General features: G+C 39.6%; 1 protein-coding gene across 12 annotated transcripts in view; it reads right to left on the bottom strand.

Annotated features, from left to right (window-relative positions):
* The window catches only part of LIMCH1 (LIM and calponin homology domains 1), a 349,030-nt gene that overhangs the window by 303,476 nt on the left and 33,468 nt on the right, over nucleotides 1-12,086 (bottom strand). The gene's annotated exons all lie outside the window — the stretch shown is intronic.

A 12,086-nucleotide genomic window follows, 5' to 3' on the forward strand; every position in this document is an offset into this window, starting at 1 on the left:
AATCAAGCAATGTCCTTTGCCCAGAGTCAGAACAGGTCTATAAAGTAGCTTTTAAAATGTCAGTTAATTATGTTTCTTCAAGGCAGAAACACTGGATTTGGTCCCAGAAGAATTCACTTCAACTGCTCTCCTGAAAGGAAGATACAAAAGTTATTAAGAAGCAAGAAGTGATTGATAGAGGCTTGATTACGTCAAAAAGCTCCTTTTTTGTGTGTTTTTTTCATCTCAGAAACATTAATCTTATATAGGCAAAGTGAAACAAACTGCTCCCCTGACACAAGTCAAGGCAATCTAAAAAGGCTAGAACATTCTATACACAAAATCTTCCTTCCGTGCAGGCCCTATTGTCCCGTCTCTCTTCAGACTCCGTTCCACAACTACTTTCTGAATTAAACAATTACAGTTTTGTTCTTAGCCTTGCATCACCTCAAAAGCACAACCCCTATTCACCACTGAAAATCAAATCCCTTTAAAAAGATTTTATTTTTCATTGAGACATACAGATGCACATATTTTAGGGGTATATGTGATAATTTGATACATTCATATAATCAAATCAGGGTAATCGTGATATCCATCACCTTAATATTTAACAAGTTTTTATTGAACAGCTACTATGTACAAGTTATTGAATAAGGCCTGTAGGATGAGAAGAGGGGTAGTGGACTACAAAGACAAATAAGATACTTCCTGTGATCACTCAGTTCTAAGAAAGACAAAACTACAGAACCACATTACAAGTCAGACTATGCAATGGAAATATACAAGACCAAGCAAAGATGAATCAAGGGGACGGTGATTAATCAGAAGAGAAATTTTAGTTGCACTCAAGGACCCCACTATGTTTCATTGTCTAAAAGAGCTCCCTCCTCTGGGATAATTTTACTCATTATGCAGAGGGTTTTTTTGTGTCACCTGAACGAGACATACTAGAGTCATTTGACTCTACAAGTAAAACAGCAAGGGAAAAATTTTACCTGTGTATTACAGATAAAATTTTAAGATGCTAATTAAAATGTTAATAGACTGGAATAGTTTTTTAAAATCAAAACTGCTTCAGAGAAATATTGAAAAAGATATAACCAATAAACTATGGTTTCTCTCTCGTTATCAAATATTTACTAACAATACATGTGGATAGTATGGCAAAGAAAACAGATCAGGTCCACACCCTGAAGGAATTTAAAAAATAACAGATTCAAAATAAACATGCATACAAAAGGCTGCTCCTGAGTGCAACTAAAATTTGACAAGACAGTAAAAATGGGTTAAAGAAATAATCACTACAGATTACACAAGCAAAAGCAAAATCAATAAAATAAACCAGCACTTACATCTTATACTCGATATGTGATCATTAAATAAATATTCAGTGAAGGGGTGAAGGAACAAAAGAATGAAGAAGAGAATGAACTAACATGCCTGGAATCACATATTGGGCCCTTGCCTCCATATGCAATATTGTTAATCAATTATTATTATTTGTTTTCTGAGACAGAGTGTCACTCTGTCACCCAGGCTGGAGCGTAGTGGCACAATCCTGGCTCACTGCAACCTTTGCCTCCCAGGTTCAAGTGATTTTCCTGCCTCAGCTTCCCAAGTAGCTGGGATTACAGGCGCCCGCCACCATGCCCGGATAATTTTTTGTATTTTTAGTAGAGATGGGGTTTCATCATGTTGGTCAGGCTGGTCTCAAATTTCTGACCTCAAGTGATCCACCCACCTCGGCCTCCCAAAGTGCTGGGGCTGTAGGCATGAGCCACCCGCATCCAGCCTATTAATCAATTTTTTTAAAAGAAGATACTCCCCGAGGAGCAACGCAAGACTGAAGTGGTTGGCACTGCCCCCATCTTAATCCTTTACTGATCTCGCTCTTTCTCAACAAAAGTTAGAGAACAGTACTGGCTGTCATTGGTATCTGGTCTTCCTGTTGAGACACAAAGTCTGATGGCTCTTCGCCTCCCCACCTGCAGGTAGGCATTGCTATAAGACTTACTTTGGCCCATGAATCATGTCCCAACAGAAAGCTCCTTTCCCTCCCCGCTGTAAGGGTGGTCATGGTTGGAGATATTGTGAAGGAAGTCTCTGTCAGTCTGGGTACCAACCCACACTGGATATATAGCATGAGCAAGAAAAAACTTTTATGGTGCAAGCCACTGAGATTTGGGGATCATTTGTAACTGACACATAATCTAGCCTCTAGCCTATCCTAGCTCTGTCATGCACTATTATACATATAAAACCCACTCCCATTTCCTTGTACCTCTACCACGCATCAAACCCCTCTCAGTTGCCCAAATACATTAAATCTCAAGTATGCTATCTCTCAAATATCTGAAATCAATTTGTTTTTTATAATACTCTTTAATGTTAAATATTTGGACAGCAGCAAAACAGAGATAGACGGAGGAAACAGAAGGTGGTTTCCACCATTCCATCCCTTCATGTGACAGAATCCATGGTAATGACAACTTTTCTTCTCAGCAGTTCACTAGGGCATGGAATTAACGAGATTAATGAGGCTTGCCATGGGAATTAAGTATACAAGTAGACCAACTAAAATGCATTGGATTGAAAAATGCAAGATCAATGAAGGAGCAAGGTGGAAATTACAAAGCTATTACTGGAGAGTAACCAAACACAAAACACTGATGGGTCTCTTAATCTTATTTTATTTATTTATTTACTTGAGACTGAGTCTCACTGTGTTGCCCAGGCTGGAGTGCAGTGGCACAATCTCAGCTCATTGCAACCTCCACCTCCTGGGTTCAAACGATTCTCCTGCCTCAGGCTCCCGAATAAGTGGCATTACAGACACGCGCCACCACGCCCGGCTACTTTTTGTATTTTCAGTACAGACAGGGTTTCATCATGTTGACCAGGCTGGTCTTGAACTACTGAGCTCAAGTGATCCGCCTACTTCAGCCTCCCAAAGTGCTGGGATCACAGGTGTGAACCATCGTGCCCGGCCTGATGGGTCCCTTAAAATAAAGCAACATAGTTCTTTGCATGTTTTTTTTTTTTTTTTTTATTTTTTTTTTTTTTTGAGACGGAGTCTCACTCTATTGCCCAGGCTGGAGTGCAAGTGGTACGGCCTCGGCTCACTGCAACCTCCGCCTCCTGGGTTCACACCATTCTCCTGCCTCAGCCTCCCGAGTAGCTGGGACTATAGGCGCCCACCACCACACCTGGCTAATTTTTTGTATTTTTAATAGAGACAGGGTTTCATCGTGTTAGCCAGGATGGTCTCGATCTCCCAACATCGTGATCCGCCGGACTTGGCCTCCCAAAGCGCTGGGATTACAGGCATGAGCCACCACGCCCGGCTAGTTCTTTGCATCTTAAATATCATGTTATAAATCAACTAGGAAATTCCATCTTCTCCCACCACCCCCAGGAGAAATTTTAGTAATAAAGTGTCTAACGGATAGTTGAGGCACTTTTACAGCATTAGTCTGTTTTCCTACATATGGTACTAGGCGTTTTTATTTTTTGAATAGAAAAATATCAAAGTCGTGATAACTATGTAAAATCCTCAATATAAGTTATTTCATCTTTATATAATTCCTACTAGTTTCATTTTCAGCATTTGGATAGGTCTTTTTTAAGAAAACAAAAAGTGGGCTCCAAGAACACTTAAATATATTTGGCTTTGAAATTTCTGTTGCAAATTTCATGGCGCAAGGTGTGATTTGTGGCTACTTTCTCATATTCTCATCAAAATATATTCAGAATTGACATTCTAAAATTAATTTTCTGTACCTTACATTTTGTTTTATATTGATATCTATTTTAAGATCTATCTAGAAAACATCAAGGAATGTTTAAATTCTATTCTAGAGCCCTTGGCATTACCACATAATAATCATTTTGATTACTGCTAGTGGACTACACTTCCTAAAGAAACTGCATTAGGGCTCCATTCTCCTCACCCTACACATAATAAGAGAGAGAGTACAAAACAGGAAAACTCCCTACATTCCAGCTTTGCATGCAGTACCAACTAACAAGCACAACATGTAATTCTTCAAGCATTACTCATGACACAGTCCAATTTAAAAGATACCTTCCCTGACATTCATAATGAACAAAAAACTGGAAAAAAATTGACAGAGAAGATTATGCATTTTATGCTTCTTGTGAAGTTAAAATACAAAGGTAAAAATATTTCTAAGGTACCCCATGACACAGTTTAGGAACTCTCCCTGGACTTCCTTTTTTTTTTTTTTTCTCTATAATCTGACCTCTAAGACCTTTTAAACTTTAAGATCCTATGCTCCTATTGCTACTGTTTTTTAAAAAAATGCAAAGTGATTTCAGTTGTATTTTATTTCCTCAGGTATTCAGATACAGTATAGGATAGCCGTTAGGGGCACAGTCTTGGTCTGAACCTTGGTTTTATTACTTACCAGCTGAGACTTTCAGAAATGTAATCTCTCTAAGCTTCAGTTTCCTCCTCGAAAAAAGACAAAAAAAAAAAAAAAGGAAATGAAAAGAATATCCACCTCGGCCGGGCACGGTGGCTCACGCCTGTAATTCCAGCACTTTGGGAGGCTGAGGCGGGCAAATCACGAGGTCAGGAGATGAAGACCATCCTGGCCAACATGGTAACCCCATCTCTACTAAAAATACAAAAAAAAGGAAAAAAAAATTAGCTGGGCGTGGTGGCACACACCTGTAGTCCCAGCTACTCGGGAGGCTGAAGCAGGAGAATCGCTTGAACCCGGGAGGCAGAGGTTGCAGTAAACCGAGATGCCGCCACTGCGCTCCAGCCTGGCGAAAGAGCAAGACTCCATGTCAAAAAAAAAAAAAAAGAGTACCCACCTCATAGGATTGTTATAAAGTCTTATTCTCCATCAGTTTCAACACGTACATGTTAAGCAGTCATTAATCATTAGCCAATATTTCTATTACATTGTATTACCTCTTCTCTTGAAATGTCCATCTAGAATCTAAAATATTTGACGAGTTACATGTGCCAGATCTTCATAATCAGAAAGTCTTACTTCTCTTAACCCACAACTGTCTTCACTTATTTTATCTGAATGGATTGCCCAACTTCTTCCATGTCCTTACTTCCCAGATTCCTTCAGACAAACCACAATATTTCTTCACCTTCTGAGTTCCGTCCCTTTTCTCCGCCCACTTCATCCTCTCTATTCTTTCTTTTCCTTTTTTGTCCCACTGAGAAATCTTAATATAAGAAACAAGCAAATAAAGAAGTCTGTATTGTAGAAAACAGCATGCTTTTCAGAATAAACAACAGGCTGATTTGCACTAAGCCTCACATGAAAATCAACTTCCTTACTTTATAATAACATCCCATGCCTCTGCTTTCCCCTTTAAGCAGGCAAGGCAACAAAAAGTACATTTTAATTTACCTCCGCAAAGCTTAAATAATACCTCACATGGTGACACAGCAATGGGCACCCTGTAAATGTGAATTAGCTGAAATCTTTTCATAGAATTCTCCTTTTATGTTTCTGGACACCACAACACAAAGAGTTCCCAGATTTTGCCAGAATTAAAAAGGAATTGTCTTCTTGTTAGGCATTTGGGGTTGTTTGCTGCCTGTTGTATTTAGGGATGTGGGAGGGGGCAAGCAAGATGGGTATTTTTAAGTCTTTGTCAGTATCCCACCTCAAAGAGACACTTGGGATGGGAGACTTGGGAAGAGAATATTTATTTCACACTCTTTGTCCACCTTTCCCTACAAGATGCTGAAAGAGAATAGTGTGTGCTTTGGAATTGATTATCAGAGGCCTGTCAGGTAGCTCAATCCAGGTTCAGCAATCAGAGAAATATGCACAAAGCTAGCTTGTGCAGAACCTAGGAACCTCACAGATTTCAGTTCAGATGCAAAAAAAGACACTCACTGTTAGCACTTTCCCAGGGTCTTGGCCAACCTTTTAATTTTACTGCTCATTCCCCATTTGAACAGCAAAGTTCTACTCCTAGCCTTTATAAGAACTAAAAGAAATATGTGAGAAAAAAACACCAAATATGCTGCTTTAAAACAAATAAAATGGTAACATTCTTCACCCACAAAACTCAGTTGGATGACAGAAAAGTACGGAAATTGATGAGCCCACAGTCTGGCCACCTTAAAACCCTCAAATATTGATGTCTCAATTTGCTATTATTACCTGTGCTTAAGAAAACTCTTAATAAATGAATGGGATAAAGGGATGAATTCCAAGTTCTTCAACATTTCTTTTTTTTAATTTAAAGTATCTGGGCTCGTGCAAGAATAGCTGTGATGAATCTGGTACACGGACATGGGTTTGTATCCTGCAATTTGCCTTTCTTTCCTACTATTACTAGTTCAGATGCTACTAACTTAAAGAGCACTGCATCCTACAATTTACTTTCTTTTCTACTATTACTAGTCCAGACGTTACTAACTTAAAGAGCACTGCATGGTCATTAAAATAAACTAATACGGTCTAAAGGGTCTTTTCAGTTCTTTATTTTTACGTAGTATAAAAATTGTAATACACCAGAAAGACATAACCAGTGTAAACGCTACACATCTCAGAAAATAATCCAGAGAAATATAAATATATAAATGTCAATACATACGTCGGACTGATAAGATTGCAAGAAGAAATAGACAAAATCACCATCATAATGGGAGGTTTCAGTACAGCACATTCAATTACAAATACGCCAACAAAAATTAGTACAGCTACAGAATATTTGAACAATACAATCTAACAATTTTGGGTTTTTCTCTGTATCTGCACTTTTTATTTTTCCTTTTTTTTCCTTTTCAGCTCTTTAAACACACAACATTTTCATACTGCTTTTATGTAACAAAACTCCGGATGTTAACAAGGGCAACATAATGTCACTACATTCCCACTCTAACCTTCTAAATCATTTCAGTAAGTTTGGAATCCATAGGGCTAAATATTACTGAAAAACACTACATGTAAATCCATATAACGTATTCTGAAAAAAACCTCAAGAAGGGAATTTTTTTCTTTACCAGATGGTACATCTTTACCAGTTAGGACACTTTCAGCTCTAAATAAAACAAACAAACCTGTCTCAAACAACAAGGATATATCTTATGCCATAAAAAGCCTAAAGCAAGCAGGACCCAGAATTGGATAATTCTGTAGCTCAGAACATACTAATTTCATTCTCAGGCAGGTAGCAAAATAACTGCAGCAATTCCAGGCATCACATCTAGACACAGCAATGACCAAAAGAAGAAAGGTAACCTTCTCTCAGTGTCTTTCTTAGAAGCAAGGAAATCCTTCATAGAAGCTCCCTCAACATAAGCCATGACCAAACCAATGGCCCAATCCTTAACTAATAAATAACCAGCAAGGAGCATAGGAACGCCATTAGTGGCTTAGGAGGAGGGACTTGACATAAGGGAATCAACTGAAATGACTATAGTAGAGTGGACTGGGTGTCAGGGAATCAACTACAATAACCATTGTACTCCAAATATACCTGTCTTCTCAGAGCTTGCGTACTGTTTTTCTTGTTTTGTTTTGTTTTTGTTTTTGTTTTTGTTTTTTTGAGACAGAGTCTTGCTCTGTCACCCAGGCTGAAGCGCAGTGGCACCATCTCGGCTCATTGCAAATTCCGCCTCCCAGGTTCAAGCGATTCCTACCTCAGCCTCCCAAGAAGCTGGGATTACAGGTGCCTGCCACCACACACAGAGCTAACTTTTGTATTTTTAGTAGAGACAAGGTTTCACCATGTTGGCCAGGCTGGTCTCGAACTCCTGACCTCAAGTGATCTGCCCACCTCGGCCTCCCAAAGTGCTGAGATTACAGGCATGAGCCACTGCGCCTGGCCTTCAGAGCTTACTTTCTAAAAAATGCACAGACACAGATAAATATCAAAGTCAGGTGCACAACCAAAAGAAAAAGAAAAACACACAATACAATCATGAAACAATCTATCAACCTTGTATCCCTACAGAGGGTCAAATGCATTTTGTTGGGCTGGGAAGGGCTCTGAGCTCAGCATATTTAAGTAGGTCAGTAGCAAATGCTGCTTTCCCCAGCAGATGACACATATAAAGAAGAGCAGTTTAGTAGAAATAGACGTGCAGATTTCAATCTTTTGCATTTAATACATTGTTATTTGGGTTATATTTGTTTATTTTTGAAACCTTAACAAAGTTTACATGTTGAAACAACTGGAAATGGTATAGGAAAATGAAGGAGGTTGGGCAGAAGAAATATCAACAATCGTATTAGGATGCAGCTCACACAGGAAAATAATCCTAAATCCTTCTCTTGGCTATGAGATCCTACAAATCCAGCCTCACAAACACTCTGACTCCCGTTACTGCTCCTCCTCTCACCCACGGCCCCACCCTGGCCCCCCATTTGTTCCCATTACTGGGGGGCTCTTCCCCTAGGTGTTCTTGTGGCTTTCACCCTCATTCCTTTCAGGTCTCTGCTCCACTGTCACCTTCTCAGTAAGACTGTCCCTGATCACCTTAAAACACAGCACATTCCCTTCCCCAAATAATCCCTATCTCCACTGCCCTACTTTATTTTTCTCCACACTTATCACTGTCTGACATATATTCTTACCTCTTTTTTGTCTTTGCCCTCTAGAATCTAAGTTCCCAGAAGGCAGGAGCTAGCTCCCCAGGAGCTAGAAAAGTTCCTGACATAAAGTAGATGCTCTGTAAGTATTTGCTGAATAAATGAATGGGGGTGACATGGAGCCATAACAGGAAAAAAATACACTCAAGCCTTTTATAAAAGTATGCCCAGACCTAAGAGCAGGAAAATTGAGACCCAGCTACCAAGAAGTACTTAATAGAGTAGTATATTTTCCTTTCTCTCATGAGGCCAAAAGTAAACACAATTACACTACCACTAAGAATATTCGGCCAGGCACGGTGGCTCATGCCTGTAATCCCAGCACTTTGGGAGGCCAAGGCGGGTGGATCACTTGAGGTCAGGAGTTCGAGACCAGCCTGGTCAACATGGTGAAACCCCGTCTCTACTAAAAATACAAAAACTATCCAGGTGTAGTGGGTGGGAGGGGTGGGTGCCTATAGTCCCAGCTACTTGGGAGGCTGAGGCAGGAGAACCGCTTGAACCCGGGAGGCAGAGGTTGCAGTGAGCCGAGATCACGCCATTGCCCTCCAGCCTGGGTGACAAGAGTGAAACTCCATATCAAAAAAAAAAAAAAAAAAAAAAAACTAAAAAGAAATTAACTTCTACTAGTCTAGCTGATAAAGAAAATCTATTGTCAAAGTAGAAAATAGTCTATCAAATTATAGTTCTCCAAGGTAAGCTTCAAGAAGTCAAATCAAATTATATTGGCAAAATTAACATTTGAAAAACCACACAACATAGACAAGCCTGTTCTCTTTCCCCTCCTTCTTCTTTTTAAGAGAAAAAGGGCACTCCAATACTATCTTTAAATTCATCTGCAGTTCAGTTTCTCAGATATCAAGCAGTATGTCTTGTCCTTTTGGCCAAAGAAAAAAGTGAAGCCGCTAACTTAGCTTTAATGACTCAGTTCACACAGATTTTAATGGGAACTCATGCTAGGTCCTCAGTTTCTTTTTGGCTATGGACACAGGCAGTATTCTTATTCTGAGCACCATTTGTAAATGCCACTTCCTGCTGCAAGGCCTCCAAGCACTCAGATTCCTCCCCCACGAAAGATGCTCTATGAATCCCCTACCCTTCCCTACATATTCCCCAATTACAGAATGAAGAGAGCTATTTAGGTGTTCCCCAAAACATGTGATTTCCAGGGGAACATTAAGGTGACTCATAATAAGGAATCTTGAATTAAAGGTCAGAGAAGTACCTACAATCCCAGATCAAGAAGAGCAGTAATTTCCTCAGCATTTTCACTTCTACACTCCTTCCCACTACCAATCTCAGGAAATCCAAAGGTTTTAAATACCAAGACCCAGAACACAGCTGCACAGCTTTACAGCTTGCAGAGAAGTATGATAGAGATTTTCAGATTAGCCTTAGTCAACAATAGGTCTTTATTCTGTAACTCCTATATGAAATTTAAGAATTTAACGGGTTCCAAGCAAATGAATATTTCATTCTCATTTCATAGTATAATAAAAAGTCCTTTTCATTGGGAGGGTTTAAGTGTAACCCAAGAATCTAACTTCTGATTCTATCAGAATACCACAACCAAGGTCCTATTGAAAGTGCTCGTTCCTTAATGTACCACAGCAACCAACTCAACAATCTTCCCTGAAAGGTATGGTAGGACTCAATCAAAACTGTCAATAATACAGAAAACAGAACCAATTTTCCAATTTTGGCCTAGCACACTATGGAAATGGAAGGAAAATTCTTTATGTAGTTACTTTAAAACTACATAGAGTAAGTTTACATAGACAAAGAATTCAATCCCAAAAATAAAAAGTTGCCCCAGATGATATTAAATTTCTAACTAAACCCAGATACTTCAGACACAAGGATATTTTATGTTATTCCCAAAACATTATTATTTTTCCTAATGACACAGTAAAAGGAGCTCCTGAGATAATTCAATTGAAAGGGTTCCATTTTATAAGTCTCCTAAAGATGGAAAAGTCTGAGCAAGATGATAAAGATACATGTTGAATAAAAGAAAATTTTATTTCTTTTTATTCAAGTATCTTCAGGTCTTTCTAATTTTAGAGTTTATATTTATATATACAATTCTAGATGATTAAGAGAGGGATACATTTTTATAGGTTAAAGAGGTCAAGATGAAAGTGTTTTTCCTTTTCTTATATGGCTTTAAAGCCATGGTATTTGTTATAAAATATTACAGCTCCAAGTGAAACTATAATGCTCTATTCTGTAGGAGAAACTCTCATTTTATTTTATTTCTAGTAGGCTTTCAGCCATATAGTCTCCATCATGGGACTAATTAGCTATACATGAGTAACTGGAACACACATCTATGTAAGTGGCCCAGTGTTTGAAAGGTACATTTAAAGAGATTGCCTTTTAGGACTCATAATAAAGGAATTCTTTATCAAAGGACATTCTAAAACTGAGTGCAACAATCCCATGCTCTACTAATGCACACTTTATTGCCATGACAGTGACATTCATGAAGGGCAGAGTAGAACCATCATAATTTACCACCAGCAGCAGCAAGCCACATTGTCTACCAAACGGAAAAAAGACACAGCACACTCCTCCTGACCACTTCCTCCCGAGCAGGTAAGAGAGTACGCATTCAATGAGGAAAGCCAGAGACAAGGGGCAGCCAACAGGGAGTAAGTCAACCTTTGCTAGCAACACTCAATGTCTTCATCATGAATGGGCTCTGTGGTCATATCACAAAGTCGGCACATAAAGTAAACATCTTTTCTTTGCCTTTAACAAATTCAACAGAAATTACATGTGCTCGACCAAAAAATAAAAGAGATATAACATTTTCTTTTCTTTTCTTTTCTTTTTTTTTGAGACTGAGTCTCACTCTGTTGCCCAGGCTGGAGTGCAGTGGCCCAATCTCAGCTCACTGCAAGCTCCACCTCCCGGGTTTACGCCATTCTCGACTTCAGCCTCCCGAGTAGCTGGGACTACAGGCGCCCGCCACCTTGCCCAGATAGTTTTTTGTATTTTTTAGTAGAGACAGGGTTTCACCGTGTTAGCCAGGATGGTCTCGATCTCCTGACCTCGTGATCTGCCCGTCTCGGCCTCCCAAAGTCCAAAGTGCTGGGATTACAGGCTTGAGCCACCGCACCCGGCCGAGATATAATATTTTCTTTTTTCTTTTTTGAGACAGTCTTGCTCTGTCACCCAAGCTGGAGTGCAGTGGTGCGATCTCGGCTCACTGCAACCTCCGCCTCCCAGATTCAAGTGATTCCTGCCTCAGACTCCGAAGTAGCTGGGACTATAGGCATGTGCCACCATGCCAGGCTAATTTTTGTATTTTTTTGTAGAGATAGGGTTTCACCATGTTGCCCAGGCTGGTCTCGAATTCCTGACCTCGAGTGATCCACCTGCCTCGGCCTCCCAAAGTGCTGGGATTACAGGTGTGAGCCACTGTGCCTGGCCTATAACATTTTCAATAGCATGGAGAGTTTAGCCTTTCATTTCACTGGATAAGCATATGACCCTAGA

This window comes from Piliocolobus tephrosceles, chromosome 3, assembly GCF_002776525.5.
Source record: "Piliocolobus tephrosceles isolate RC106 chromosome 3, ASM277652v3, whole genome shotgun sequence".
NCBI classification, from domain to species: domain Eukaryota; kingdom Metazoa; phylum Chordata; class Mammalia; order Primates; family Cercopithecidae; genus Piliocolobus; species Piliocolobus tephrosceles.